This window comes from Spermophilus citellus (genome assembly GCF_964194105.1).
Source record: "Spermophilus citellus genome assembly, chromosome: 7".
NCBI classification, from domain to species: domain Eukaryota; kingdom Metazoa; phylum Chordata; class Mammalia; order Rodentia; family Sciuridae; genus Spermophilus; species Spermophilus citellus.
This window is the reverse complement of record NC_138188.1, coordinates 78,912,640-78,940,332: the sequence shown is the minus strand read 5'-3', so window position 1 is coordinate 78,940,332 and position 27,693 is coordinate 78,912,640. Positions and strand designations below refer to the sequence as shown.

The 27,693-nt window shown below is 48.5% G+C and overlaps 1 long non-coding RNA gene across 1 annotated transcript in view; it reads left to right on the top strand.

Annotated features, from left to right (window-relative positions):
- Positions 1-338: 338 nt before the first annotated feature.
- The window catches only part of LOC308653605, a 37,150-nt gene continuing 9,795 nt past the window's right edge, over positions 339-27,693 (top strand). Inside the window, exon 1 of the long non-coding RNA XR_014023075.1 lies at positions 339-532. This is a non-coding gene — a long non-coding RNA (uncharacterized lncRNA). The remainder of the gene's footprint in view (positions 533-27,693) is intronic.

Below are 27,693 nucleotides of genomic sequence, written 5' to 3'. Positions count from 1 at the left end.
AGCCACAAGGAGGAGACCGAAAAGCGGTCCCACCACAGTGGATATCAAAGGAGTTAACCATGGGGTATTTTTAAACCACTGTTCAAACCATCCTTGTTGTGCTTCAAACTCCTTTTGTCTTTTAGCCAATCTTTCCGTGACCTTTTCCATAGTTTCACGGATTACCCCAGTATGATCTACATAAAAACAACACTGTTCCTTTAAGGCTACACATAGTCCTCCTTCCCTTAGGAATAATAAATCTAGTCCCCTCCTATTTTGTAACACAACTTCTGAGAGGGAGGTGAGGGACTTTTCCAAAGCAGTAATTGACTTGGCCATGGCTGTTAAATCTTATAGCTGGGTAGAGAATAACATTTAGGATCTGCAGTGGTATTAGAGGATAATTTAGACAGTATTGCTACCCCTTCATAATAGGGCGGCCTGGAGGTCAAGCATAGCCAGCAATCTTGGGTCCTGTTAGGACTAATGGCATTGAGAGCGAAAAAGGCTCCTTGGATCAAATCAAAAAGACGATCTCCAGTTCCAGGGTGTATGGGCCCAGGGGCACAATCAAAGGTTTGATAGCCCACAGTTATTGTTTGACCGCTGGGGGAAGATATTACTGCTGGGGCTATAGGCTGTTTGGGTCCAGATGGGGCCTTTTGATCTCCGAGCACCTGATTGGGTCCTATTAAACTTCCAGTAGGCTGTTCTGTGGTCAATTTAAGCCGAAAAAGCAGGCCAGGATTGTACTGTCCGGGGGTGCAAACACCCAGCCCCCAGAGATATCCTTAAGTCCAATCTGGCTGCTGTTTTCCATTGGAAGTAAACTGAATAGTAATATCTGATTCTCCCTCTATTGTTTGCCAGAAGTGGGTAACATCAGTTTGCCAGACATCATTGGTGTGTAAGCCTCTAGGATTAACACTTAGACTAGGGGAATGAATGAATGGAGCACACACTGGGCATAAGGAAACAATTTGTAGAGTCTGATCACGTGAGCACCCCGCACAAAAGCGTAAGGATTGTGCATTTAGATGGAATTTAGCATGGAGCTAAGGAGTTGATCCGTTTGTAATTGTTCCATGATAGTAGATTGTCTGCCAATATAAGGGGTTGCCTCAATAACTGAGGCTAAATTAGCAACATAGAGACTATCAGTATACACATCAAGTGGGATGGAATTGTATAGTTTAAGGGCCATAATTAGAGCCTCAACTTCTGATATTTGGGCAGACAGTCTAGGAACAGGGTGTCGAATTACTTGAGATCCATCAAAAACAACAGCAAACCCCCCTCTTGCTCCGTCTGTATAAACAGTCTGAGCTCCCGGGATAGATTCCCCTTTAATAATTTTAGGAGAAATAATAGGACATTTTTTGAGGTCTTCTAGAAGTTTATGTCGGGGAGAGTGATTATCAATTTGACCTTTGAAATTACAAGGGAAGAGACACCAAAGATCATGTTCTTGTTGGAAATTTAAAATCATATCCTGGGTATAAGGTTGAATGAGAATGTCAAAAGTCTTTCCAAACAGTGCATCACCCAAATATTTGGCTTTCCAGATCAAATTTGTCACTAGTTCATAAAAGGGAGTTATCACCCGAGAGTTAGAAGCAGGTAAATGGACCCAATAGATGGGACCTATTTGTCAAAACACTGTAGTAGGAGTTAATTTTGATGGCAGGATTATAAATGATAGGGGCATAGAGTAGTTTATCTGGGTAACCTGCATATCTTGTAGGGCCTTCTCTATCAGTCTTAATGATTGTAGAGCCTCAGGTGTGGGATTCTCTTGTAGGGCCTTCTCTATCAGTCTTAATGATTGTAGAGCCTCAGGTGTGGGATTCTCTTGTAGGGCCTTCTCTATCAGTCTTAATGATTGTAGAGCCTCAGGTGTGGGATTCCTGACTGAGCTGGGGGAAGGGTCTCCTTGGAGGAGATCATACAGAGGCTTAAATTCCTGGAAAGAGAGGAGTTGGCACTGTTGTCAAAGTTATAAACATACCTCTTAAGAGAGGGGGAAAAGGAGAAACCTTTAGCAACTTGACGTTTCTCCCAAGAATGATCCTGACAAGGTGTAAATGTTGGGGGGAAACCAAGATTAGGGGTACAGTAAGGAGAGGCCTTAAAATGAGTGGCATTATAAAGACTATTAGAAGAAGGAGGCACTGGGACTAGTACTTCGGAGATAATAGCCAAGGTAGTTATGTTTAAAGCAGAGCTATTTACGGGGGTTCCTGAGCCTGATTGTTCCCCTGAGGCTACTTAGCTCAATACAGCACTGAGAATGCTCCCTGAGATCTGACTGGACCGCAATGGGTCCTTCCAGTTAGTCAAATTCTTGGTCTTAAGGCTAATACAATGAGCGTTCCCGAAGCCAAAACAAGAAACTCCTGTGAGATTAACTTGAGATTGATTAAAAATGCTTTCCACCTGAGTTAGTGTGAAGGCGGCATCCACTCCATAAGTGCGCACAGACTCCGCCAGGGTCTTCAATTTATCATCTTATGAGTTTAACATAGAAACCTGTGGAATCAAATTTTGTCTGAAAAAGATATCTTCCGTTAGCATTTACAGGTAGGCATTTTTTAAAAATACAGTTTCTGAGTAGCTCCGGTAGAAATCTGAAACGCAACAGTACAGGTTAGTGGCTGGAAGGCGGGACTAGAAGTCCTGTCTGAGTGACTGTGGAAGAACCAATCGGTAGCCCCCAAGAGTGTGGGAGGTGGGACCAGGAAGTCGCTCTTCCGCCAGGCAGCCCATGGTTACCATGGTGATGCAAGCAACACGGAGTCCGTCGCTCACCCTCAGGGCAAAAGTTCCCCAAGATTTCCTAGCCGACCGCACCTTGCCTGATTTTGTTTGCATTTTTCCCCGCCTGGCCAAGCTCTTACTGCGGCAGCAGCCTGCTCTGTTTCTGGACCATCCCCGCACACTCCGGCTTCCGGGCCGGGGCGGGCTCCTGTTCCCTTTTCCCGGCTGCAGTGGGCGTCCCTGGGCATAGATCCCAGGGTCATAATTAATTTGCTGCTGCGGCACCCATGGCACAGCAACAGAAGGAACACAGAAAACGAAAGACACAGACGACAAAAAAAGAACACAGAAAACAAAAGTGAAAGTACACATAGCAGCTGCAATAAAATATGAGGCCTACGGGGTCCCGCTCTCGGGGACGAGGGGTCCACTCAGGGACGAGGGGTCCACTCACGGGACGAGGGGTCCACTCACGGGACGAGGGGTCCACTCACGGGACGAGGGGTCCACTCACGGGACGAGGGGTCCACTCACGGGACGATTGGTGCACCACTCCTGACGACTGAAAGTTCTGATTTTCCCGGGTCTCGGCACCATTTGTCGCGACCCCCTGCCCGCAAGGAAGACGCAACACCGGGAATCTTCTTCCAGTCGTTTATTCAGGTTCTCGAGATCTCTTCCACTCTACTCTCTTCTTCATCTTCTTTTTCTTCATCTTCCTCTCCGAATGCTCCTACCAGCCTTAATAAAGCATCTCAAGCCCCAATGCGAAGCTGCCACGTGGAGCTTTCTCATAGGGTGTTAGAAAACCACGCACCAACTCTCCCAATCAAGGAGTTGTTTGTCACAAACCACAGTCGAGCCAGCGCCATCTTGTAATGGCGACCGCAGTCCGCAGAAACGGCTCACTACACCCAGGCTGCCCCATTGGACCAAGGGATCCCGAGATTGCCCATACTCTTTCCAGCATCTTGCTGTGCTGGTGCCAGGAGCCTCTGCCTGAGCTTTCCACTCCCACGCAGAGGCTTTACATTGGAAGGCTCTGGACTCCTGGCTGCCTGCCTTTGGCTTGAGAGCACTGGCGTCTCCGTGAACAAGCTGCAATGGGTGATCCTCTGAGAAGAAACCAGGTTCAAATAGACAATTCTCAGATTAGCAGTCGAGGGAGAAGTCTATGGCTTCTTGGATTTTCATGAAATTTTCTGTCCCTTGTATAATAAAATCATGGAAACAATCGTTTTCCACTAGTGTGCTTGATTTGGAGATTGGGAAATGAAAGGTGGGTTGGCTGGATGCCAGCATGGGCCCTGTGCGGGTGTCTTTTCTTGGCGGGAAAAGGGATGGATGCTGGGGTCCCCTTTGCACAGGTCCACACGGGGTTCCCCCTTGCCTGTTAATCCTGCCCAGTATCAATGTATGGGAAATGTTCATTACAAGAATTCTTCAGCTCATCTCACTTCTGTCATTGTTCTGGGGGCCAAACATTCACAGGACTTCATCCCAGAGTTGTCTGAACTTTGGGACCCCTTCCCTCCATTTCCTAGAAGGAACTGCAAAAGTCGCACTTTTACACCTTTGACTCACCACAGGCAGATGTTTTACTTTCTCAGATTCAAAAGGAATATTTTCAGGAAAGGCAAAACATCCTATGCAAAGTATGCTCGCAGAGAAACTGATGACCCAGATCTGTTGTAGACATGCGCGTAGGCCTCAAAGGAAGTCCTTCAATTTTCGGCTTTGGCCTTTCAAAAAATTTTATTCATGATTTTTTTTTTTTTTTTTTTTTAAGAGTTGAGCACTAGAAACACAACCGGGAAGAACCAGAAGTGAAGGACACTCCCAAATTTAATACTTTGTTTCATGCGCAACTTTAACGGCATCAATTGCAAAGTACATTATTGAAATTCTGGTGAAATATGAAATTTTGGTGCAATTGAAACATCCCTGGAATTCGCCCACCGGCAGTTCTCTATAATCCAACTTGCAAACTGTCACGAATAGAATTAGGAGTAGAGGTCTGCAGTTTTTTCCCCGTTCCTCTTCAGCCTTTTGAAAGATGACTGAGAGTAGACAGCCACGCTTCTTCTAATATTTCATAGAATTCACTGATGAAACTGCTAGGCCCAGTACTTTTACTTAGTAGTGTTTCTTCCCACCCCCACCCCCACCCCCCCTCACCCCAGTGATGGACAGTTAACCCAGGCGGGGCCTCAGACAAATGCTCTATACCACTCACCTGTATCCCCAGCCTCACCTTGTGTTTGCTTCCTGATTTAATGGCAATCACGTTGTCGATTTGTTCAGGTGTTCTTGTTGATTCAGTGTTGGTAGCCCTCTTTTCTGTGAGCATTCCTCCACCTTGACCGGATTTGGACATGCCAGTGATTCACAGAGCCTTCTGGGTGTGTCTAGTAATCATTGGCATGTGGGATAGCAACTGAAGTGCAGACCCTCCCTAAAGGTGGGCAGCATCATCCAGTAGGATGGTGGCTTGCTTGGAATAAACGTGCAAAGAACAAGGAAGCAGCAGCAGATGCCAGTGCTTCTCTTCTTGATGGCTGCTGCCATCACTTGAGGATATCTGACTCTTGCTTCTTCACTCCTGCAAAGTGGACTGTGCCAGGGATTGCCCAGGGAGTTTCCAGCAGCCTGGGATGGTGATTAATGCATGACCTTATTCATTTATTTATTTATTTATTTATTTATTTATTTGTTTTTGTTTTATGAATTGATTCACTCTCCCAGGGTGTAATGGTCCTTTCCAAGGGCCAACTTGATGAGATTAAGAGATGCAGAGGATCAAGAGGCTCATGGGTGTGTCAGTGAGGGTGTGTCTGGACATGATTGGCATGTGGCATAGCCAATGGAAACAAAGGCCCTCCCTAAGCATGGGCAGCAGCATCCAATAAGAGGATGGCTTGGAAGAACCAGCCAAGCAGCAGCAGATGCAAGCGGATTCCTGTTGAACAGTTCCCGATTGCTGCTGTGATTGAATGTCCGACTCTTGCTTCTTCTCTCTTCCAAAGCAGGCTGTGCCAGCGATTCTCCAGAAGCCTTTGGCCTACTGCTGGGGGAGCACCCTGATCTCTCTTGTTCTGGGGATTTATCTGCTTGTTCTTCCAGCTCTCCAGCCCTCAGACTGCCATTTTGGACTATCCAGCTTCTGGTGCGTAAGCCAACCCAGTGAGTCTCCTTTTCCTAACCAAACTCCCTGTTGATTCTGTTCCTCTCGAGAACCCTAATGCAGAGGCATTGAGCCCAAACTGCTTAACCACTGAGCCACATCCTCAGCATATTTTTCTTCTTCTTTTTTTTCCGGCAACGTCTCCTCAAATGCTCGGGTCCAGTTCAATTGCTGAGGCTGGCTTTGAACTTGCAATCCTCCAGCCTCAGCCTCCTCCAAGGCGAACTCGTAGTCTCTCTCCATCTCTCCCTCTCTATTTCTCCCTCTTGTCTCACTTTCCCTCCTTGGAGACCAGGGTAGTCAGGTGTGGGTCATGGCCACCAGTGATGGGGATCCCGGGAATTTAGAAAGTGGTTTGAAACCTATCTATCAACAACATGGATTCAATCCAACACGGACAGGACATCCAAGATGATTGAATTTGCCCTTCAGCAGAAATGTACCCATGAGATCCTGTCTCCATAAGTTCCACACCCTGTGTTCCAGGTCAAGAGGAGCCCAGGAGCGTAGAAACTATCTTGCAAGCGGTCTCTGAAGACTTTTCCCCCTCTGAGAGTCTGCAGCTATGGAGAAGCATTCTCCCTGCTGTGTGAGGGAGGCCTGGGATTGTGGAGAGTATGCTCCAGGGCCCCAGGCACTGCCAGCCATTGAGGAAGCAGATGCTGGGCCCTGGCCTCTGCCTTTGTATCCCCGGCTGGGCTTCCTTTCTGGGGATCACCAGGACTTCAACCGCGAAACACTTTTACCACCCTGTGGGTTTCTCAGCTCTGACTGCCCCATCCACGGACCCGGATTGCACAGCACTTTGAGAAGAGGCCCAGAGCTGCCTGCCTGCCTGCCCTGGCCCAAGGCCTCAGACCCAGCAGGAGCCACCGGCCCCACCAGGAGAGTTGGACGCCTCTAGGAAACCAGGAAGACCGGTGCCCAGGCTGCCCCATTGGACCAAGGGATCCCGAGATTGCCCATACTCTTTCCAGCATCTTGCTGTGCTGGTGCCAGGAGCCTCTGCCTGAGCTTTCCACTCCCATGCAGAGGCTTTACATTGGAAGGCTCTGGACTCCTGGCTGCCTGCCTTTGGCTTGAGAGCACTGGCGTCTCCGTGAACAAGCTGCAATGGGTGATCCTCTGAGAAGAAACCAGGTTCAAATAGACAATTCTCAGATTAGCAGTCGAGGGAGAAGTCTATGACTTCTTGGATTTTCATGAAATTTTCTGTCCCTTGTATAAAAAAATCATGGAAACAATCGTTTTCCACTAGTGTGCTTGATTTGGAGATTGGGAAATGAAAGGTGGGTTGGCTGGATGCCAGCATGGGCCCTGTGCGGGTGTCTTTTCTTGGCGGGAAAAGGGATGGATGCTGGGGTCCCCTTTGCACAGGTCCACACGGGGTTCCCCCTTGCCTGTTAATCCTGCCCAGTATCAATGTATGGGAAATGTTCATTACAAGAATTCTTCAGCTCATCTCACTTCTGTCATTGTTCTGGGGGCCAAACATTCACAGGACTTCATCCCAGAGTTGTCTGAACTTTGGGACCCCTTCCCTCCATTTCCTAGAAGGAACTGCAAAAGTCGCACTTTTACACCTTTGACTCACCACAGGCAGATGTTTTACTTTCTCAGATTCAAAAGGAATATTTTCAGGAAAGGCAAAACATGCTATGCAAAGTATGCTCGCAGAGAAACTGATGACCCAGATCTGTTGCAGACATGCGCGTAGGCCTCAAAGGAAGTCCTTCAATTTTCGGCTTTGGCCTTTCAAAAAATTGTATTCATGATTTTTTTTTTTTTTTTTTTAAGAGTTGAGCACTAGAAACACAACCGGGAAGAACCAGAAGTGAAGGACACTCCCAAATTTAATACTTTGTTTCATGCGCAACTTTAACGGCATCAATTGCAAAGTACATTATTGAAATTCTGGTGAAATATGAAATTTTGGTGCAATTGAAACATCCCTGGAATTCGCCCACCGGCAGTTCTCTATAATCCAACTTGCAAACTGTCACGAATAGAATTAGGAGTAGAGGTCTGCAGTTTTTTCCCCGTTCCTCTTCAGCCTTTTGAAAGACGACTGAGAGTAGACAGCCACGCTTCTTCTAATATTTCATAGAATTCACTGATGAAACTGCTAGGCCCAGTACTTTTACTTAGTAGTGTTTCTTCCCACCCCCACCCCCACCCCCCCTCACCCCAGTGATGGACAGTTAACCCAGGCGGGGCCTCAGACAAATGCTCTATACCACTCACCTGTATCCCCAGCCTCACCTTGTGTTTGCTTCCTGATTTAATGGCAATCACGTTGTCGATTTGTTCAGGTGTTCTTGTTGATTCAGTGTTGGTAGCCCTCTTTTCTGTGAGCATTCCTCCACCTTGACCGGATTTGGACATGCCAGTGATTCACAGAGCCTTCTGGGTGTGTCTAGTAATCATTGGCATGTGGGATAGCAACTGAAGTGCAGACCCTCCCTAAAGGTGGGCAGCATCATCCAGTAGGATGGTGGCTTGCTTGGAATAAACGTGCAAAGAACAAGGAAGCAGCAGCAGATGCCAGTGCTTCTCTTCTTGATGGCTGCTGCCATCACTTGAGGATATCTGACTCTTGCTTCTTCACTCCTGCAAAGTGGACTGTGCCAGGGATTGCCCAGGGAGTTTCCAGCAGCCTGGGATAGTGATTAATTCATGACCTTATTTATTTGTTTGTTTGTTTTATGAATTGATTCACTCTCCCAGGGTGTAATGGTCCTTTCCAAGGGCCAACTTGATGAGATTAAGAGATGCAGAGGATCAAGAGGCTCATGGGTGTGTCAGTGAGGGTGTGTCTGGACATGATTGGCATGTGGCATAGCCAATGGAAACAAAGGCCCTCCCTAAGCATGGGCAGCAGCATCCAATAAGAGGATGGCTTGGAAGAACCAGCCAAGCAGCAGCAGATGCAAGCGGATTCCTGTTGAACAGTTCCCGATTGCTGCTGTGATTGAATGTCCGACTCTTGCTTCTTCTCTCTTCCAAAGCAGGCTGTGCCAGCGATTCTCCAGAAGCCTTTGGCCTACTGCTGGGGGAGCACCCTGATCTCTCTTGTTCTGGGGATTTATCTGCTTGTTCTTCCAGCTCTCCAGCCCTCAGACTGCCATTTTGGACTATCCAGCTTCTGGTGCGTAAGCCAACCCAGTGAGTCTCCTTTTCCTAACCAAACTCCCTGTTGATTCTGTTCCTCTCGAGAACCCTAATGCAGAGGCATTGAGCCCAAACTGCTTAACCACTGAGCCACATCCTCAGCATATTTTTCTTCTTCTTTTTTTTCCGGCAACGTCTCCTCAAATGCTCGGGTCCAGTTCAATTGCTGAGGCTGGCTTTGAACTTGCAATCCTCCAGCCTCAGCCTCCTCCAAGGCGAACTCATAGTCTCTCTCCATCTCTCCCTCTCTATTTCTCCCTCTTGTCTCACTTTCCCTCCTTGGAGACCAGGGTAGTCAGGTGTGGGTCATGGCCACCAGTGATGGGGATCCCGGGAATTTAGAAAGTGGTTTGAAACCTATCTATCAACAACATGGATTCAATCCAACACGGACAGGACATCCAAGATGATTGAATTTGCCCTTCAGCAGAAATGTACCCATGAGATCCTGTCTCCATAAGTTCCACACCCTGTGTTCCAGGTCAAGAGGAGCCCAGGAGCGTAGAAACTATCTTGCAAGCGGTCTCTGAAGACTTTTCCCCCTCTGAGAGTCTGCAGCTATGGAGAAGCATTCTCCCTGCTGTGTGAGGGAGGCCTGGGATTGTGGAGAGTATGCTCCAGGGCCCCAGGCACTGCCAGCCATTGAGGAAGCAGATGCTGGGCCCTGGCCTCTGCCTTTGTATCCCCGGCTGGGCTTCCTTTCTGGGGATGACCAGGACTTCAACCGCGAAACACTTTTACCACCCTGTGGGTTTCTCAGCTCTGACTGCCCCATCCACGGACCCGGATTGCACAGCACTTTGAGAAGAGGCCCAGAGCTGCCTGCCTGCCTGCCCTGGCCCAAGGCCTCAGACCCAGCAGGAGCCACCGGCCCCACCAGGAGAGTTGGACGCCTCTAGGAAACCAGGAAGACCGGTGCCCAGGCTGCCCCATTGGACCAAGGGATCCCGAGATTGCCCATACTCTTTCCAGCATCTTGCTGTGCTGGTGCCAGGAGCCTCTGCCTGAGCTTTCCACTCCCATGCAGAGGCTTTACATTGGAAGGCTCTGGACTCCTGGCTGCCTGCCTTTGGCTTGAGAGCACTGGCGTCTCCGTGAACAAGCTGCAATGGGTGATCCTCTGAGAAGAAACCAGGTTCAAATAGACAATTCTCAGATTAGCAGTCGAGGGAGAAGTCTATGGCTTCTTGGATTTTCATGAAATTTTCTGTCCCTTGTATAATAAAATCATGGAAACAATCGTTTTCCACTAGTGTGCTTGATTTGGAGATTGGGAAATGAAAGGTGGGTTGGCTGGATGCCAGCATGGGCCCTGTGCGGGTGTCTTTTCTTGGCGGGAAAAGGGATGGATGCTGGGGTCCCCTTTGCACAGGTCCACACGGGGTTCCCCCTTGCCTGTTAATCCTGCCCAGTATCAATGTATGGGAAATGTTCATTACAAGAATTCTTCAGCTCATCTCACTTCTGTCATTGTTCTGGGGGCCAAACATTCACAGGACTTCATCCCAGAGTTGTCTGAACTTTGGGACCCCTTCCCTCCATTTCCTAGAAGGAACTGCAAAAGTCGCACTTTTACACCTTTGACTCACCACAGGCAGATGTTTTACTTTCTCAGATTCAAAAGGAATATTTTCAGGAAAGGCAAAACATCCTATGCAAAGTATGCTCGCAGAGAAACTGATGACCCAGATCTGTTGCAGACATGCGCGTAGGCCTCAAAGGAAGTCCTTCAATTTTCGGCTTTGGCCTTTCAAAAAATTTTATTCATGATTTTTTTTTTTTTTTTTAAGAGTTGAGCACTAGAAACACAACCGGGAAGAACCAGAAGTGAAGGACACTCCCAAATTTAATACTTTGTTTCATGCGCAACTTTAACGGCATCAATTGCAAAGTACATTATTGAAATTCTGGTGAAATATGAAATTTTGGTGCAATTGAAACATCCCTGGAATTCGCCCACCGGCAGTTCTCTATAATCCAACTTGCAAACTGTCACGAATAGAATTAGGAGTAGAGGTCTGCAGTTTTTTCCCCGTTCCTCTTCAGCCTTTTGAAAGACGACTGAGAGTAGACAGCCACGCTTCTTCTAATATTTCATAGAATTCACTGATGAAACTGCTAGGCCCAGTACTTTTACTTAGTAGTGTTTCTTCCCACCCCCACCCCCACCCCCCCTCACCCCAGTGATGGACAGTTAACCCAGGCGGGGCCTCAGACAAATGCTCTATACCACTCACCTGTATCCCCAGCCTCACCTTGTGTTTGCTTCCTGATTTAATGGCAATCACGTTGTCGATTTGTTCAGGTGTTCTTGTTGATTCAGTGTTGGTAGCCCTCTTTTCTGTGAGCATTCCTCCACCTTGACCGGATTTGGACATGCCAGTGATTCACAGAGCCTTCTGGGTGTGTCTAGTAATCATTGGCATGTGGGATAGCAACTGAAGTGCAGACCCTCCCTAAAGGTGGGCAGCATCATCCAGTAGGATGGTGGCTTGCTTGGAATAAACGTGCAAAGAACAAGGAAGCAGCAGCAGATGCCAGTGCTTCTCTTCTTGATGGCTGCTGCCATCACTTGAGGATATCTGACTCTTGCTTCTTCACTCCTGCAAAGTGGACTGTGCCAGGGATTGCCCAGGGAGTTTCCAGCAGCCTGGGATAGTGATTAATTCATGACCTTATTTATTTGTTTGTTTGTTTGTTTGTTTTATGAATTGATTCACTCTCCCAGGGTGTAATGGTCCTTTCCAAGGGCCAACTTGATGAGATTAAGAGATGCAGAGGATCAAGAGGCTCATGGGTGTGTCAGTGAGGGTGTGTCTGGACATGATTGGCATGTGGCATAGCCAATGGAAACAAAGGCCCTCCCTAAGCATGGGCAGCAGCATCCAATAAGAGGATGGCTTGGAAGAACCAGCCAAGCAGCAGCAGATGCAAGCGGATTCCTGTTGAACAGTTCCCGATTGCTGCTGTGATTGAATGTCCGACTCTTGCTTCTTCTCTCTTCCAAAGCAGGCTGTGCCAGCGATTCTCCAGAAGCCTTTGGCCTACTGCTGGGGGAGCACCCTGATCTCTCTTGTTCTGGGGATTTATCTGCTTGTTCTTCCAGCTCTCCAGCCCTCAGACTGCCATTTTGGACTATCCAGCTTCTGGTGCGTAAGCCAACCCAGTGAGTCTCCTTTTCCTAACCAAACTCCCTGTTGATTCTGTTCCTCTCGAGAACCCTAATGCAGAGGCATTGAGCCCAAACTGCTTAACCACTGAGCCACATCCTCAGCATATTTTTCTTCTTCTTTTTTTTCCGGCAACGTCTCCTCAAATGCTCGGGTCCAGTTCAATTGCTGAGGCTGGCTTTGAACTTGCAATCCTCCAGCCTCAGCCTCCTCCAAGGCGAACTCATAGTCTCTCTCCATCTCTCCCTCTCTATTTCTCCCTCTTGTCTCACTTTCCCTCCTTGGAGACCAGGGTAGTCAGGTGTGGGTCATGGCCACCAGTGATGGGGATCCCGGGAATTTAGAAAGTGGTTTGAAACCTATCTATCAACAACATGGATTCAATCCAACACGGACAGGACATCCAAGATGATTGAATTTGCCCTTCAGCAGAAATGTACCCATGAGATCCTGTCTCCATAAGTTCCACACCCTGTGTTCCAGGTCAAGAGGAGCCCAGGAGCGTAGAAACTATCTTGCAAGCGGTCTCTGAAGACTTTTCCCCCTCTGAGAGTCTGCAGCTATGGAGAAGCATTCTCCCTGCTGTGTGAGGGAGGCCTGGGATTGTGGAGAGTATGCTCCAGGGCCCCAGGCACTGCCAGCCATTGAGGAAGCAGATGCTGGGCCCTGGCCTCTGCCTTTGTATCCCCGGCTGGGCTTCCTTTCTGGGGATCACCAGGACTTCAACCGCGAAACACTTTTACCACCCTGTGGGTTTCTCAGCTCTGACTGCCCCATCCACGGACCCGGATTGCACAGCACTTTGAGAAGAGGCCCAGAGCTGCCTGCCTGCCTGCCCTGGCCCAAGGCCTCAGACCCAGCAGGAGCCACCGGCCCCACCAGGAGAGTTGGACGCCTCTAGGAAACCAGGAAGACCGGTGCCCAGGCTGCCCCATTGGACCAAGGGATCCCGAGATTGCCCATACTCTTTCCAGCATCTTGCTGTGCTGGTGCCAGGAGCCTCTGCCTGAGCTTTCCACTCCCATGCAGAGGCTTTACATTGGAAGGCTCTGGACTCCTGGCTGCCTGCCTTTGGCTTGAGAGCACTGGCGTCTCCGTGAACAAGCTGCAATGGGTGATCCTCTGAGAAGAAACCAGGTTCAAATAGACAATTCTCAGATTAGCAGTCGAGGGAGAAGTCTATGGCTTCTTGGATTTTCATGAAATTTTCTGTCCCTTGTATAATAAAATCATGGAAACAATCGTTTTCCACTAGTGTGCTTGATTTGGAGATTGGGAAATGAAAGGTGGGTTGGCTGGATGCCAGCATGGGCCCTGTGCGGGTGTCTTTTCTTGGCGGGAAAAGGGATGGATGCTGGGGTCCCCTTTGCACAGGTCCACACGGGGTTCCCCCTTGCCTGTTAATCCTGCCCAGTATCAATGTATGGGAAATGTTCATTACAAGAATTCTTCAGCTCATCTCACTTCTGTCATTGTTCTGGGGGCCAAACATTCACAGGACTTCATCCCAGAGTTGTCTGAACTTTGGGACCCCTTCCCTCCATTTCCTAGAAGGAACTGCAAAAGTCGCACTTTTACACCTTTGACTCACCACAGGCAGATGTTTTACTTTCTCAGATTCAAAAGGAATATTTTCAGGAAAGGCAAAACATGCTATGCAAAGTATGCTCGCAGAGAAACTGATGACCCAGATCTGTTGCAGACATGCGCGTAGGCCTCAAAGGAAGTCCTTCAATTTTCGGCTTTGGCCTTTCAAAAAATTGTATTCATGATTTTTTTTTTTTTTTTTTAAGAGTTGAGCACTAGAAACACAACCGGGAAGAACCAGAAGTGAAGGACACTCCCAAATTTAATACTTTGTTTCATGCGCAACTTTAACGGCATCAATTGCAAAGTACATTATTGAAATTCTGGTGAAATATGAAATTTTGGTGCAATTGAAACATCCCTGGAATTCGCCCACCGGCAGTTCTCTATAATCCAACTTGCAAACTGTCACGAATAGAATTAGGAGTAGAGGTCTGCAGTTTTTTCCCCGTTCCTCTTCAGCCTTTTGAAAGACGACTGAGAGTAGACAGCCACGCTTCTTCTAATATTTCATAGAATTCACTGATGAAACTGCTAGGCCCAGTACTTTTACTTAGTAGTGTTTCTTCCCACCCCCACCCCCACCCCCCCTCACCCCAGTGATGGACAGTTAACCCAGGCGGGGCCTCAGACAAATGCTCTATACCACTCACCTGTATCCCCAGCCTCACCTTGTGTTTGCTTCCTGATTTAATGGCAATCACGTTGTCGATTTGTTCAGGTGTTCTTGTTGATTCAGTGTTGGTAGCCCTCTTTTCTGTGAGCATTCCTCCACCTTGACCGGATTTGGACATGCCAGTGATTCACAGAGCCTTCTGGGTGTGTCTAGTAATCATTGGCATGTGGGATAGCAACTGAAGTGCAGACCCTCCCTAAAGGTGGGCAGCATCATCCAGTAGGATGGTGGCTTGCTTGGAATAAACGTGCAAAGAACAAGGAAGCAGCAGCAGATGCCAGTGCTTCTCTTCTTGATGGCTGCTGCCATCACTTGAGGATATCTGACTCTTGCTTCTTCACTCCTGCAAAGTGGACTGTGCCAGGGATTGCCCAGGGAGTTTCCAGCAGCCTGGGATAGTGATTAATTCATGACCTTATTTATTTGTTTGTTTGTTTGTTTGTTTTATGAATTGATTCACTCTCCCAGGGTGTAATGGTCCTTTCCAAGGGCCAACTTGATGAGATTAAGAGATGCAGAGGATCAAGAGGCTCATGGGTGTGTCAGTGAGGGTGTGTCTGGACATGATTGGCATGTGGCATAGCCAATGGAAACAAAGGCCCTCCCTAAGCATGGGCAGCAGCATCCAATAAGAGGATGGCTTGGAAGAACCAGCCAAGCAGCAGCAGATGCAAGCGGATTCCTGTTGAACAGTTCCCGATTGCTGCTGTGATTGAATGTCCGACTCTTGCTTCTTCTCTCTTCCAAAGCAGGCTGTGCCAGCGATTCTCCAGAAGCCTTTGGCCTACTGCTGGGGGAGCACCCTGATCTCTCTTGTTCTGGGGATTTATCTGCTTGTTCTTCCAGCTCTCCAGCCCTCAGACTGCCATTTTGGACTATCCAGCTTCTGGTGCGTAAGCCAACCCAGTGAGTCTCCTTTTCCTAACCAAACTCCCTGTTGATTCTGTTCCTCTCGAGAACCCTAATGCAGAGGCATTGAGCCCAAACTGCTTAACCACTGAGCCACATCCTCAGCATATTTTTCTTCTTCTTTTTTTTCCGGCAACGTCTCCTCAAATGCTCGGGTCCAGTTCAATTGCTGAGGCTGGCTTTGAACTTGCAATCCTCCAGCCTCAGCCTCCTCCAAGGCAAACTCGTAGTCTCTCTCCATCTCTCCCTCTCTATTTCTCCCTCTTGTCTCACTTTCCCTCCTTGGAGACCAGGGTAGTCAGGTGTGGGTCATGGCCACCAGTGATGGGGATCCCGGGAATTTAGAAAGTGGTTTGAAACCTATCTATCAACAACATGGATTCAATCCAACACGGACAGGACATCCAAGATGATTGAATTTGCCCTTCAGCAGAAATGTACCCATGAGATCCTGTCTCCATAAGTTCCACACCCTGTGTTCCAGGTCAAGAGGAGCCCAGGAGCGTAGAAACTATCTTGCAAGCGGTCTCTGAAGACTTTTCCCCCTCTGAGAGTCTGCAGCTATGGAGAAGCATTCTCCCTGCTGTGTGAGGGAGGCCTGGGATTGTGGAGAGTATGCTCCAGGGCCCCAGGCACTGCCAGCCATTGAGGAAGCAGATGCTGGGCCCTGGCCTCTGCCTTTGTATCCCCGGCTGGGCTTCCTTTCTGGGGATCACCAGGACTTCAACCGCGAAACACTTTTACCACCCTGTGGGTTTCTCAGCTCTGACTGCCCCATCCACGGACCCGGATTGCACAGCACTTTGAGAAGAGGCCCAGAGCTGCCTGCCTGCCTGCCCTGGCCCAAGGCCTCAGACCCAGCAGGAGCCACCGGCCCCACCAGGAGAGTTGGACGCCTCTAGGAAACCAGGAAGACCGGTGCCCAGGCTGCCCCATTGGACCAAGGGATCCCGAGATTGCCCATACTCTTTCCAGCATCTTGCTGTGCTGGTGCCAGGAGCCTCTGCCTGAGCTTTCCACTCCCATGCAGAGGCTTTACATTGGAAGGCTCTGGACTCCTGGCTTCCTGCCTTTGGCTTGAGAGCACTGGCGTCTCCGTGAACAAGCTGCAATGGGTGATCCTCTGAGAAGAAACCAGGTTCAAATAGACAATTCTCAGATTAGCAGTCGAGGGAGAAGTCTATGGCTTCTTGGATTTTCATGAAATTTTCTGTCCCTTGTATAATAAAATCATGGAAACAATCGTTTTCCACTAGTGTGCTTGATTTGGAGATTGGGAAATGAAAGGTGGGTTGGCTGGATGCCAGCATGGGCCCTGTGCGGGTGTCTTTTCTTGGCGGGAAAAGGGATGGATGCTGGGGTCCCCTTTGCACAGGTCCACACGGGGTTCCCCCTTGCCTGTTAATCCTGCCCAGTATCAATGTATGGGAAATGTTCATTACAAGAATTCTTCAGCTCATCTCACTTCTGTCATTGTTCTGGGGGCCAAACATTCACAGGACTTCATCCCAGAGTTGTCTGAACTTTGGGACCCCTTCCCTCCATTTCCTAGAAGGAACTGCAAAAGTCGCACTTTTACACCTTTGACTCACCACAGGCAGATGTTTTACTTTCTCAGATTCAAAAGGAATATTTTCAGGAAAGGCAAAACATCCTATGCAAAGTATGCTCGCAGAGAAACTGATGACCCAGATCTGTTGTAGACATGCGCGTAGGCCTCAAAGGAAGTCCTTCAATTTTCGGCTTTGGCCTTTCAAAAAATTGTATTCATGATTTTTTTTTTTTTTTTAAGAGTTGAGCACTAGAAACACAACCGGGAAGAACCAGAAGTGAAGGACACTCCCAAATTTAATACTTTGTTTCATGCGCAACTTTAACGGCATCAATTGCAAAGTACATTATTGAAATTCTGGTGAAATATGAAATTTTGGTGCAATTGAAACATCCCTGGAATTCGCCCACCGGCAGTTCTCTATAATCCAACTTGCAAACTGTCACGAATAGAATTAGGAGTAGAGGTCTGCAGTTTTTTCCCCGTTCCTCTTCAGCCTTTTGAAAGATGACTGAGAGTAGACAGCCACGCTTCTTCTAATATTTCATAGAATTCACTGATGAAACTGCTAGGCCCAGTACTTTTACTTAGTAGTGTTTCTTCCCACCCCCACCCCCACCCCCCCTCACCCCAGTGATGGACAGTTAACCCAGGCGGGGCCTCAGACAAATGCTCTATACCACTCACCTGTATCCCCAGCCTCACCTTGTGTTTGCTTCCTGATTTAATGGCAATCACGTTGTCGATTTGTTCAGGTGTTCTTGTTGATTCAGTGTTGGTAGCCCTCTTTTCTGTGAGCATTCCTCCACCTTGACCGGATTTGGACATGCCAGTGATTCACAGAGCCTTCTGGGTGTGTCTAGTAATCATTGGCATGTGGGATAGCAACTGAAGTGCAGACCCTCCCTAAAGGTGGGCAGCATCATCCAGTAGGATGGTGGCTTGCTTGGAATAAACGTGCAAAGAACAAGGAAGCAGCAGCAGATGCCAGTGCTTCTCTTCTTGATGGCTGCTGCCATCACTTGAGGATATCTGACTCTTGCTTCTTCACTCCTGCAAAGTGGACTGTGCCAGGGATTGCCCAGGGAGTTTCCAGCAGCCTGGGATGGTGATTAATTCATGACCTTATTTATTTGTTTGTTTGTTTGTTTGTTTTATGAATTGATTCACTCTCCCAGGGTGTAATGGTCCTTTCCAAGGGCCAACTTGATGAGATTAAGAGATGCAGAGGATCAAGAGGCTCATGGGTGTGTCAGTGAGGGTGTGTCTGGACATGATTGGCATGTGGCATAGCCAATGGAAACAAAGGCCCTCCCTAAGCATGGGCAGCAGCATCCAATAAGAGGATGGCTTGGAAGAACCAGCCAAGCAGCAGCAGATGCAAGCGGATTCCTGTTGAACAGTTCCCGATTGCTGCTGTGATTGAATGTCCGACTCTTGCTTCTTCTCTCTTCCAAAGCAGGCTGTGCCAGCGATTCTCCAGAAGCCTTTGGCCTACTGCTGGGGGAGCACCCTGATCTCTCTTGTTCTGGGGATTTATCTGCTTGTTCTTCCAGCTCTCCAGCCCTCAGACTGCCATTTTGGACTATCCAGCTTCTGGTGCGTAAGCCAACCCAGTGAGTCTCCTTTTCCTAACCAAACTCCCTGTTGATTCTGTTCCTCTCGAGAACCCTAATGCAGAGGCATTGAGCCCAAACTGCTTAACCACTGAGCCACATCCTCAGCATATTTTTCTTCTTCTTTTTTTTCCGGCAACGTCTCCTCAAATGCTCGGGTCCAGTTCAATTGCTGAGGCTGGCTTTGAACTTGCAATCCTCCAGCCTCAGCCTCCTCCAAGGCGAACTCGTAGTCTCTCTCCATCTCTCCCTCTCTATTTCTCCCTCTTGTCTCATTTTCCCTCCTTGGAGACCAGGGTAGTCAGGTGTGGGTCATGGCCACCAGTGATGGGGATCCCGGGAATTTAGAAAGTGGTTTGAAACCTATCTATCAACAACATGGATTCAATCCAACACGGACAGGACATCCAAGATGATTGAATTTGCCCTTCAGCAGAAATGTACCCATGAGATCCTGTCTCCATAAGTTCCACACCCTGTGTTCCAGGTCAAGAGGAGCCCAGGAGCGTAGAAACTATCTTGCAAGCGGTCTCTGAAGACTTTTCCCCCTCTGAGAGTCTGCAGCTATGGAGAAGCATTCTCCCTGCTGTGTGAGGGAGGCCTGGGATTGTGGAGAGTATGCTCCAGGGCCCCAGGCACTGCCAGCCATTGAGGAAGCAGATGCTGGGCCCTGGCCTCTGCCTTTGTATCCCCGGCTGGGCTTCCTTTCTGGGGATCACCAGGACTTCAACCGCGAAACACTTTTACCACCCTGTGGGTTTCTCAGCTCTGACTGCCCCATCCACGGACCCGGATTGCACAGCACTTTGAGAAGAGGCCCAGAGCTGCCTGCCTGCCTGCCCTGGCCCAAGGCCTCAGACCCAGCAGGAGCCACCGGCCCCACCAGGAGAGTTGGACGCCTCTAGGAAACCAGGAAGACCGGTGCCCAGGCTGCCCCATTGGACCAAGGGATCCCGAGATTGCCCATACTCTTTCCAGCATCTTGCTGTGCTGGTGCCAGGAGCCTCTGCCTGAGCTTTCCACTCCCATGCAGAGGCTTTACATTGGAAGGCTCTGGACTCCTGGCTGCCTGCCTTTGGCTTGAGAGCACTGGCGTCTCCGTGAACAAGCTGCAATGGGTGATCCTCTGAGAAGAAACCAGGTTCAAATAGACAATTCTCAGATTAGCAGTCGAGGGAGAAGTCTATGGCTTCTTGGATTTTCATGAAATTTTCTGTCCCTTGTATAATAAAATCATGGAAACAATCGTTTTCCACTAGTGTGCTTGATTTGGAGATTGGGAAATGAAAGGTGGGTTGGCTGGATGCCAGCATGGGCCCTGTGCGGGTGTCTTTTCTTGGCGGGAAAAGGGATGGATGCTGGGGTCCCCTTTGCACAGGTCCACACGGGGTTCCCCCTTGCCTGTTAATCCTGCCCAGTATCAATGTATGGGAAATGTTCATTACAAGAATTCTTCAGCTCATCTCACTTCTGTCATTGTTCTGGGGGCCAAACATTCACAGGACTTCATCCCAGAGTTGTCTGAACTTTGGGACCCCTTCCCTCCATTTCCTAGAAGGAACTGCAAAAGTCGCACTTTTACACCTTTGACTCACCACAGGCAGATGTTTTACTTTCTCAGATTCAAAAGGAATATTTTCAGGAAAGGCAAAACATCCTATGCAAAGTATGCTCGCAGAGAAACTGATGACCCAGATCTGTTGCAGACATGCGCGTAGGCCTCAAAGGAAGTCCTTCAATTTTCGGCTTTGGCCTTTCAAAAAATTTTATTCATGATTTTTTTTTTTTTTTTAAGAGTTGAGCACTAGAAACACAACCGGGAAGAACCAGAAGTGAAGGACACTCCCAAATTTAATACTTTGTTTCATGCGCAACTTTAACGGCATCAATTGCAAAGTACATTATTGAAATTCTGGTGAAATATGAAATTTTGGTGCAATTGAAACATCCCTGGAATTCGCCCACCGGCAGTTCTCTATAATCCAACTTGCAAACTGTCACGAATAGAATTAGGAGTAGAGGTCTGCAGTTTTTTCCCCGTTCCTCTTCAGCCTTTTGAAAGACGACTGAGAGTAGACAGCCACGCTTCTTCTAATATTTCATAGAATTCACTGATGAAACTGCTAGGCCCAGTACTTTTACTTAGTAGTGTTTCTTCCCACCCCCACCCCCACCCCCCCTCACCCCAGTGATGGACAGTTAACCCAGGCGGGGCCTCAGACAAATGCTCTATACCACTCACCTGTATCCCCAGCCTCACCTTGTGTTTGCTTCCTGATTTAATGGCAATCACGTTGTCGATTTGTTCAGGTGTTCTTGTTGATTCAGTGTTGGTAGCCCTCTTTTCTGTGAGCATTCCTCCACCTTGACCGGATTTGGACATGCCAGTGATTCACAGAGCCTTCTGGGTGTGTCTAGTAATCATTGGCATGTGGGATAGCAACTGAAGTGCAGACCCTCCCTAAAGGTGGGCAGCATCATCCAGTAGGATGGTGGCTTGCTTGGAATAAACGTGCAAAGAACAAGGAAGCAGCAGCAGATGCCAGTGCTTCTCTTCTTGATGGCTGCTGCCATCACTTGAGGATATCTGACTCTTGCTTCTTCACTCCTGCAAAGTGGACTGTGCCAGGGATTGCCCAGGGAGTTTCCAGCAGCCTGGGATAGTGATTAATTCATGACCTTATTTATTTGTTTGTTTGTTTGTTTGTTTTATGAATTGATTCACTCTCCCAGGGTGTAATGGTCCTTTCCAAGGGCCAACTTGATGAGATTAAGAGATGCAGAGGATCAAGAGGCTCATGGGTGTGTCAGTGAGGGTGTGTCTGGACATGATTGGCATGTGGCATAGCCAATGGAAACAAAGGCCCTCCCTAAGCATGGGCAGCAGCATCCAATAAGAGGATGGCTTGGAAGAACCAGCCAAGCAGCAGCAGATGCAAGCGGATTCCTGTTGAACAGTTCCCGATTGCTGCTGTGATTGAATGTCCGACTCTTGCTTCTTCTCTCTTCCAAAGCAGGCTGTGCCAGCGATTCTCCAGAAGCCTTTGGCCTACTGCTGGGGGAGCACCCTGATCTCTCTTGTTCTGGGGATTTATCTGCTTGTTCTTCCAGCTCTCCAGCCCTCAGACTGCCATTTTGGACTATCCAGCTTCTGGTGCGTAAGCCAACCCAGTGAGTCTCCTTTTCCTAACCAAACTCCCTGTTGATTCTGTTCCTCTCGAGAACCCTAATGCAGAGGCATTGAGCCCAAACTGCTTAACCACTGAGCCACATCCTCAGCATATTTTTCTTCTTCTTTTTTTTCCGGCAACGTCTCCTCAAATGCTCGGGTCCAGTTCAATTGCTGAGGCTGGCTTTGAACTTGCAATCCTCCAGCCTCAGCCTCCTCCAAGGCGAACTCATAGTCTCTCTCCATCTCTCCCTCTCTATTTCTCCCTCTTGTCTCACTTTCCCTCCTTGGAGACCAGGGTAGTCAGGTGTGGGTCATGGCCACCAGTGATGGGGATCCCGGGAATTTAGAAAGTGGTTTGAAACCTATCTATCAACAACATGGATTCAATCCAACACGGACAGGACATCCAAGATGATTGAATTTGCCCTTCAGCAGAAATGTACCCATGAGATCCTGTCTCCATAAGTTCCACACCCTGTGTTCCAGGTCAAGAGGAGCCCAGGAGCGTAGAAACTATCTTGCAAGCGGTCTCTGAAGACTTTTCCCCCTCTGAGAGTCTGCAGCTATGGAGAAGCATTCTCCCTGCTGTGTGAGGGAGGCCTGGGATTGTGGAGAGTATGCTCCAGGGCCCCAGGCACTGCCAGCCATTGAGGAAGCAGATGCTGGGCCCTGGCCTCTGCCTTTGTATCCCCGGCTGGGCTTCCTTTCTGGGGATCACCAGGACTTCAACCGCGAAACACTTTTACCACCCTGTGGGTTTCTCAGCTCTGACTGCCCCATCCACGGACCCGGATTGCACAGCACTTTGAGAAGAGGCCCAGAGCTGCCTGCCTGCCTGCCCTGGCCCAAGGCCTCAGACCCAGCAGGAGCCACCGGCCCCACCAGGAGAGTTGGACGCCTCTAGGAAACCAGGAAGACCGGTGCCCAGGCTGCCCCATTGGACCAAGGGATCCCGAGATTGCCCATACTCTTTCCAGCATCTTGCTGTGCTGGTGCCAGGAGCCTCTGCCTGAGCTTTCCACTCCCATGCAGAGGCTTTACATTGGAAGGCTCTGGACTCCTGGCTGCCTGCCTTTGGCTTGAGAGCACTGGCGTCTCCGTGAACAAGCTGCAATGGGTGATCCTCTGAGAAGAAACCAGGTTCAAATAGACAATTCTCAGATTAGCAGTCGAGGGAGAAGTCTATGGCTTCTTGGATTTTCATGAAATTTTCTGTCCCTTGTATAATAAAATCATGGAAACAATCGTTTTCCACTAGTGTGCTTGATTTGGAGATTGGGAAATGAAAGGTGGGTTGGCTGGATGCCAGCATGGGCCCTGTGCGGGTGTCTTTTCTTGGCGGGAAAAGGGATGGATGCTGGGGTCCCCTTTGCACAGGTCCACACGGGGTTCCCCCTTGCCTGTTAATCCTGCCCAGTATCAATGTATGGGAAATGTTCATTACAAGAATTCTTCAGCTCATCTCACTTCTGTCATTGTTCTGGGGGCCAAACATTCACAGGACTTCATCCCAGAGTTGTCTGAACTTTGGGACCCCTTCCCTCCATTTCCTAGAAGGAACTGCAAAAGTCGCACTTTTACACCTTTGACTCACCACAGGCAGATGTTTTACTTTCTCAGATTCAAAAGGAATATTTTCAGGAAAGGCAAAACATGCTATGCAAAGTATGCTCGCAGAGAAACTGATGACCCAGATCTGTTGCAGACATGCGCGTAGGCCTCAAAGGAAGTCCTTCAATTTTCGGCTTTGGCCTTTCAAAAAATTGTATTCATGATTTTTTTTTTTTTTTTTTAAGAGTTGAGCACTAGAAACACAACCGGGAAGAACCAGAAGTGAAGGACACTCCCAAATTTAATACTTTGTTTCATGCGCAACTTTAACGGCATCAATTGCAAAGTACATTATTGAAATTCTGGTGAAATATGAAATTTTGGTGCAATTGAAACATCCCTGGAATTCGCCCACCGGCAGTTCTCTATAATCCAACTTGCAAACTGTCACGAATAGAATTAGGAGTAGAGGTCTGCAGTTTTTTCCCCGTTCCTCTTCAGCCTTTTGAAAGACGACTGAGAGTAGACAGCCACGCTTCTTCTAATATTTCATAGAATTCACTGATGAAACTGCTAGGCCCAGTACTTTTACTTAGTAGTGTTTCTTCCCACCCCCACCCCCACCCCCCCTCACCCCAGTGATGGACAGTTAACCCAGGCGGGGCCTCAGACAAATGCTCTATACCACTCACCTGTATCCCCAGCCTCACCTTGTGTTTGCTTCCTGATTTAATGGCAATCACGTTGTCGATTTGTTCAGGTGTTCTTGTTGATTCAGTGTTGGTAGCCCTCTTTTCTGTGAGCATTCCTCCACCTTGACCGGATTTGGACATGCCAGTGATTCACAGAGCCTTCTGGGTGTGTCTAGTAATCATTGGCATGTGGGATAGCAACTGAAGTGCAGACCCTCCCTAAAGGTGGGCAGCATCATCCAGTAGGATGGTGGCTTGCTTGGAATAAACGTGCAAAGAACAAGGAAGCAGCAGCAGATGCCAGTGCTTCTCTTCTTGATGGCTGCTGCCATCACTTGAGGATATCTGACTCTTGCTTCTTCACTCCTGCAAAGTGGACTGTGCCAGGGATTGCCCAGGGAGTTTCCAGCAGCCTGGGATAGTGATTAATTCATGACCTTATTTATTTGTTTGTTTGTTTGTTTGTTTTATGAATTGATTCACTCTCCCAGGGTGTAATGGTCCTTTCCAAGGGCCAACTTGATGAGATTAAGAGATGCAGAGGATCAAGAGGCTCATGGGTGTGTCAGTGAGGGTGTGTCTGGACATGATTGGCATGTGGCATAGCCAATGGAAACAAAGGCCCTCCCTAAGCATGGGCAGCAGCATCCAATAAGAGGATGGCTTGGAAGAACCAGCCAAGCAGCAGCAGATGCAAGCGGATTCCTGTTGAACAGTTCCCGATTGCTGCTGTGATTGAATGTCCGACTCTTGCTTCTTCTCTCTTCCAAAGCAGGCTGTGCCAGCGATTCTCCAGAAGCCTTTGGCCTACTGCTGGGGGAGCACCCTGATCTCTCTTGTTCTGGGGATTTATCTGCTTGTTCTTCCAGCTCTCCAGCCCTCAGACTGCCATTTTGGACTATCCAGCTTCTGGTGCGTAAGCCAACCCAGTGAGTCTCCTTTTCCTAACCAAACTCCCTGTTGATTCTGTTCCTCTCGAGAACCCTAATGCAGAGGCATTGAGCCCAAACTGCTTAACCACTGAGCCACATCCTCAGCATATTTTTCTTCTTCTTTTTTTTCCGGCAACGTCTCCTCAAATGCTCGGGTCCAGTTCAATTGCTGAGGCTGGCTTTGAACTTGCAATCCTCCAGCCTCAGCCTCCTCCAAGGCAAACTCGTAGTCTCTCTCCATCTCTCCCTCTCTATTTCTCCCTCTTGTCTCACTTTCCCTCCTTGGAGACCAGGGTAGTCAGGTGTGGGTCATGGCCACCAGTGATGGGGATCCCGGGAATTTAGAAAGTGGTTTGAAACCTATCTATCAACAACATGGATTCAATCCAACACGGACAGGACATCCAAGATGATTGAATTTGCCCTTCAGCAGAAATGTACCCATGAGATCCTGTCTCCATAAGTTCCACACCCTGTGTTCCAGGTCAAGAGGAGCCCAGGAGCGTAGAAACTATCTTGCAAGCGGTCTCTGAAGACTTTTCCCCCTCTGAGAGTCTGCAGCTATGGAGAAGCATTCTCCCTGCTGTGTGAGGGAGGCCTGGGATTGTGGAGAGTATGCTCCAGGGCCCCAGGCACTGCCAGCCATTGAGGAAGCAGATGCTGGGCCCTGGCCTCTGCCTTTGTATCCCCGGCTGGGCTTCCTTTCTGGGGATCACCAGGACTTCAACCGCGAAACACTTTTACCACCCTGTGGGTTTCTCAGCTCTGACTGCCCCATCCACGGACCCGGATTGCACAGCACTTTGAGAAGAGGCCCAGAGCTGCCTGCCTGCCTGCCCTGGCCCAAGGCCTCAGACCCAGCAGGAGCCACCGGCCCCACCAGGAGAGTTGGACGCCTCTAGGAAACCAGGAAGACCGGTGCCCAGGCTGCCCCATTGGACCAAGGGATCCCGAGATTGCCCATACTCTTTCCAGCATCTTGCTGTGCTGGTGCCAGGAGCCTCTGCCTGAGCTTTCCACTCCCATGCAGAGGCTTTACATTGGAAGGCTCTGGACTCCTGGCTTCCTGCCTTTGGCTTGAGAGCACTGGCGTCTCCGTGAACAAGCTGCAATGGGTGATCCTCTGAGAAGAAACCAGGTTCAAATAGACAATTCTCAGATTAGCAGTCGAGGGAGAAGTCTATGGCTTCTTGGATTTTCATGAAATTTTCTGTCCCTTGTATAATAAAATCATGGAAACAATCGTTTTCCACTAGTGTGCTTGATTTGGAGATTGGGAAATGAAAGGTGGGTTGGCTGGATGCCAGCATGGGCCCTGTGCGGGTGTCTTTTCTTGGCGGGAAAAGGGATGGATGCTGGGGTCCCCTTTGCACAGGTCCACACGGGGTTCCCCCTTGCCTGTTAATCCTGCCCAGTATCAATGTATGGGAAATGTTCATTACAAGAATTCTTCAGCTCATCTCACTTCTGTCATTGTTCTGGGGGCCAAACATTCACAGGACTTCATCCCAGAGTTGTCTGAACTTTGGGACCCCTTCCCTCCATTTCCTAGAAGGAACTGCAAAAGTCGCACTTTTACACCTTTGACTCACCACAGGCAGATGTTTTACTTTCTCAGATTCAAAAGGAATATTTTCAGGAAAGGCAAAACATCCTATGCAAAGTATGCTCGCAGAGAAACTGATGACCCAGATCTGTTGTAGACATGCGCGTAGGCCTCAAAGGAAGTCCTTCAATTTTCGGCTTTGGCCTTTCAAAAAATTGTATTCATGATTTTTTTTTTTTTTTTTTAAGAGTTGAGCACTAGAAACACAACCGGGAAGAACCAGAAGTGAAGGACACTCCCAAATTTAATACTTTGTTTCATGCGCAACTTTAACGGCATCAATTGCAAAGTACATTATTGAAATTCTGGTGAAATATGAAATTTTGGTGCAATTGAAACATCCCTGGAATTCGCCCACCGGCAGTTCTCTATAATCCAACTTGCAAACTGTCACGAATAGAATTAGGAGTAGAGGTCTGCAGTTTTTTCCCCGTTCCTCTTCAGCCTTTTGAAAGATGACTGAGAGTAGACAGCCACGCTTCTTCTAATATTTCATAGAATTCACTGATGAAACTGCTAGGCCCAGTACTTTTACTTAGTAGTGTTTCTTCCCACCCCCACCCCCACCCCCCCTCACCCCAGTGATGGACAGTTAACCCAGGCGGGGCCTCAGACAAATGCTCTATACCACTCACCTGTATCCCCAGCCTCACCTTGTGTTTGCTTCCTGATTTAATGGCAATCACGTTGTCGATTTGTTCAGGTGTTCTTGTTGATTCAGTGTTGGTAGCCCTCTTTTCTGTGAGCATTCCTCCACCTTGACCGGATTTGGACATGCCAGTGATTCACAGAGCCTTCTGGGTGTGTCTAGTAATCATTGGCATGTGGGATAGCAACTGAAGTGCAGACCCTCCCTAAAGGTGGGCAGCATCATCCAGTAGGATGGTGGCTTGCTTGGAATAAACGTGCAAAGAACAAGGAAGCAGCAGCAGATGCCAGTGCTTCTCTTCTTGATGGCTGCTGCCATCACTTGAGGATATCTGACTCTTGCTTCTTCACTCCTGCAAAGTGGACTGTGCCAGGGATTGCCCAGGGAGTTTCCAGCAGCCTGGGATGGTGATTAATGCATGACCTTATTTATTTATTTATTTATTTATTTATTTATTTGTTTTTGTTTTATGAATTGATTCACTCTC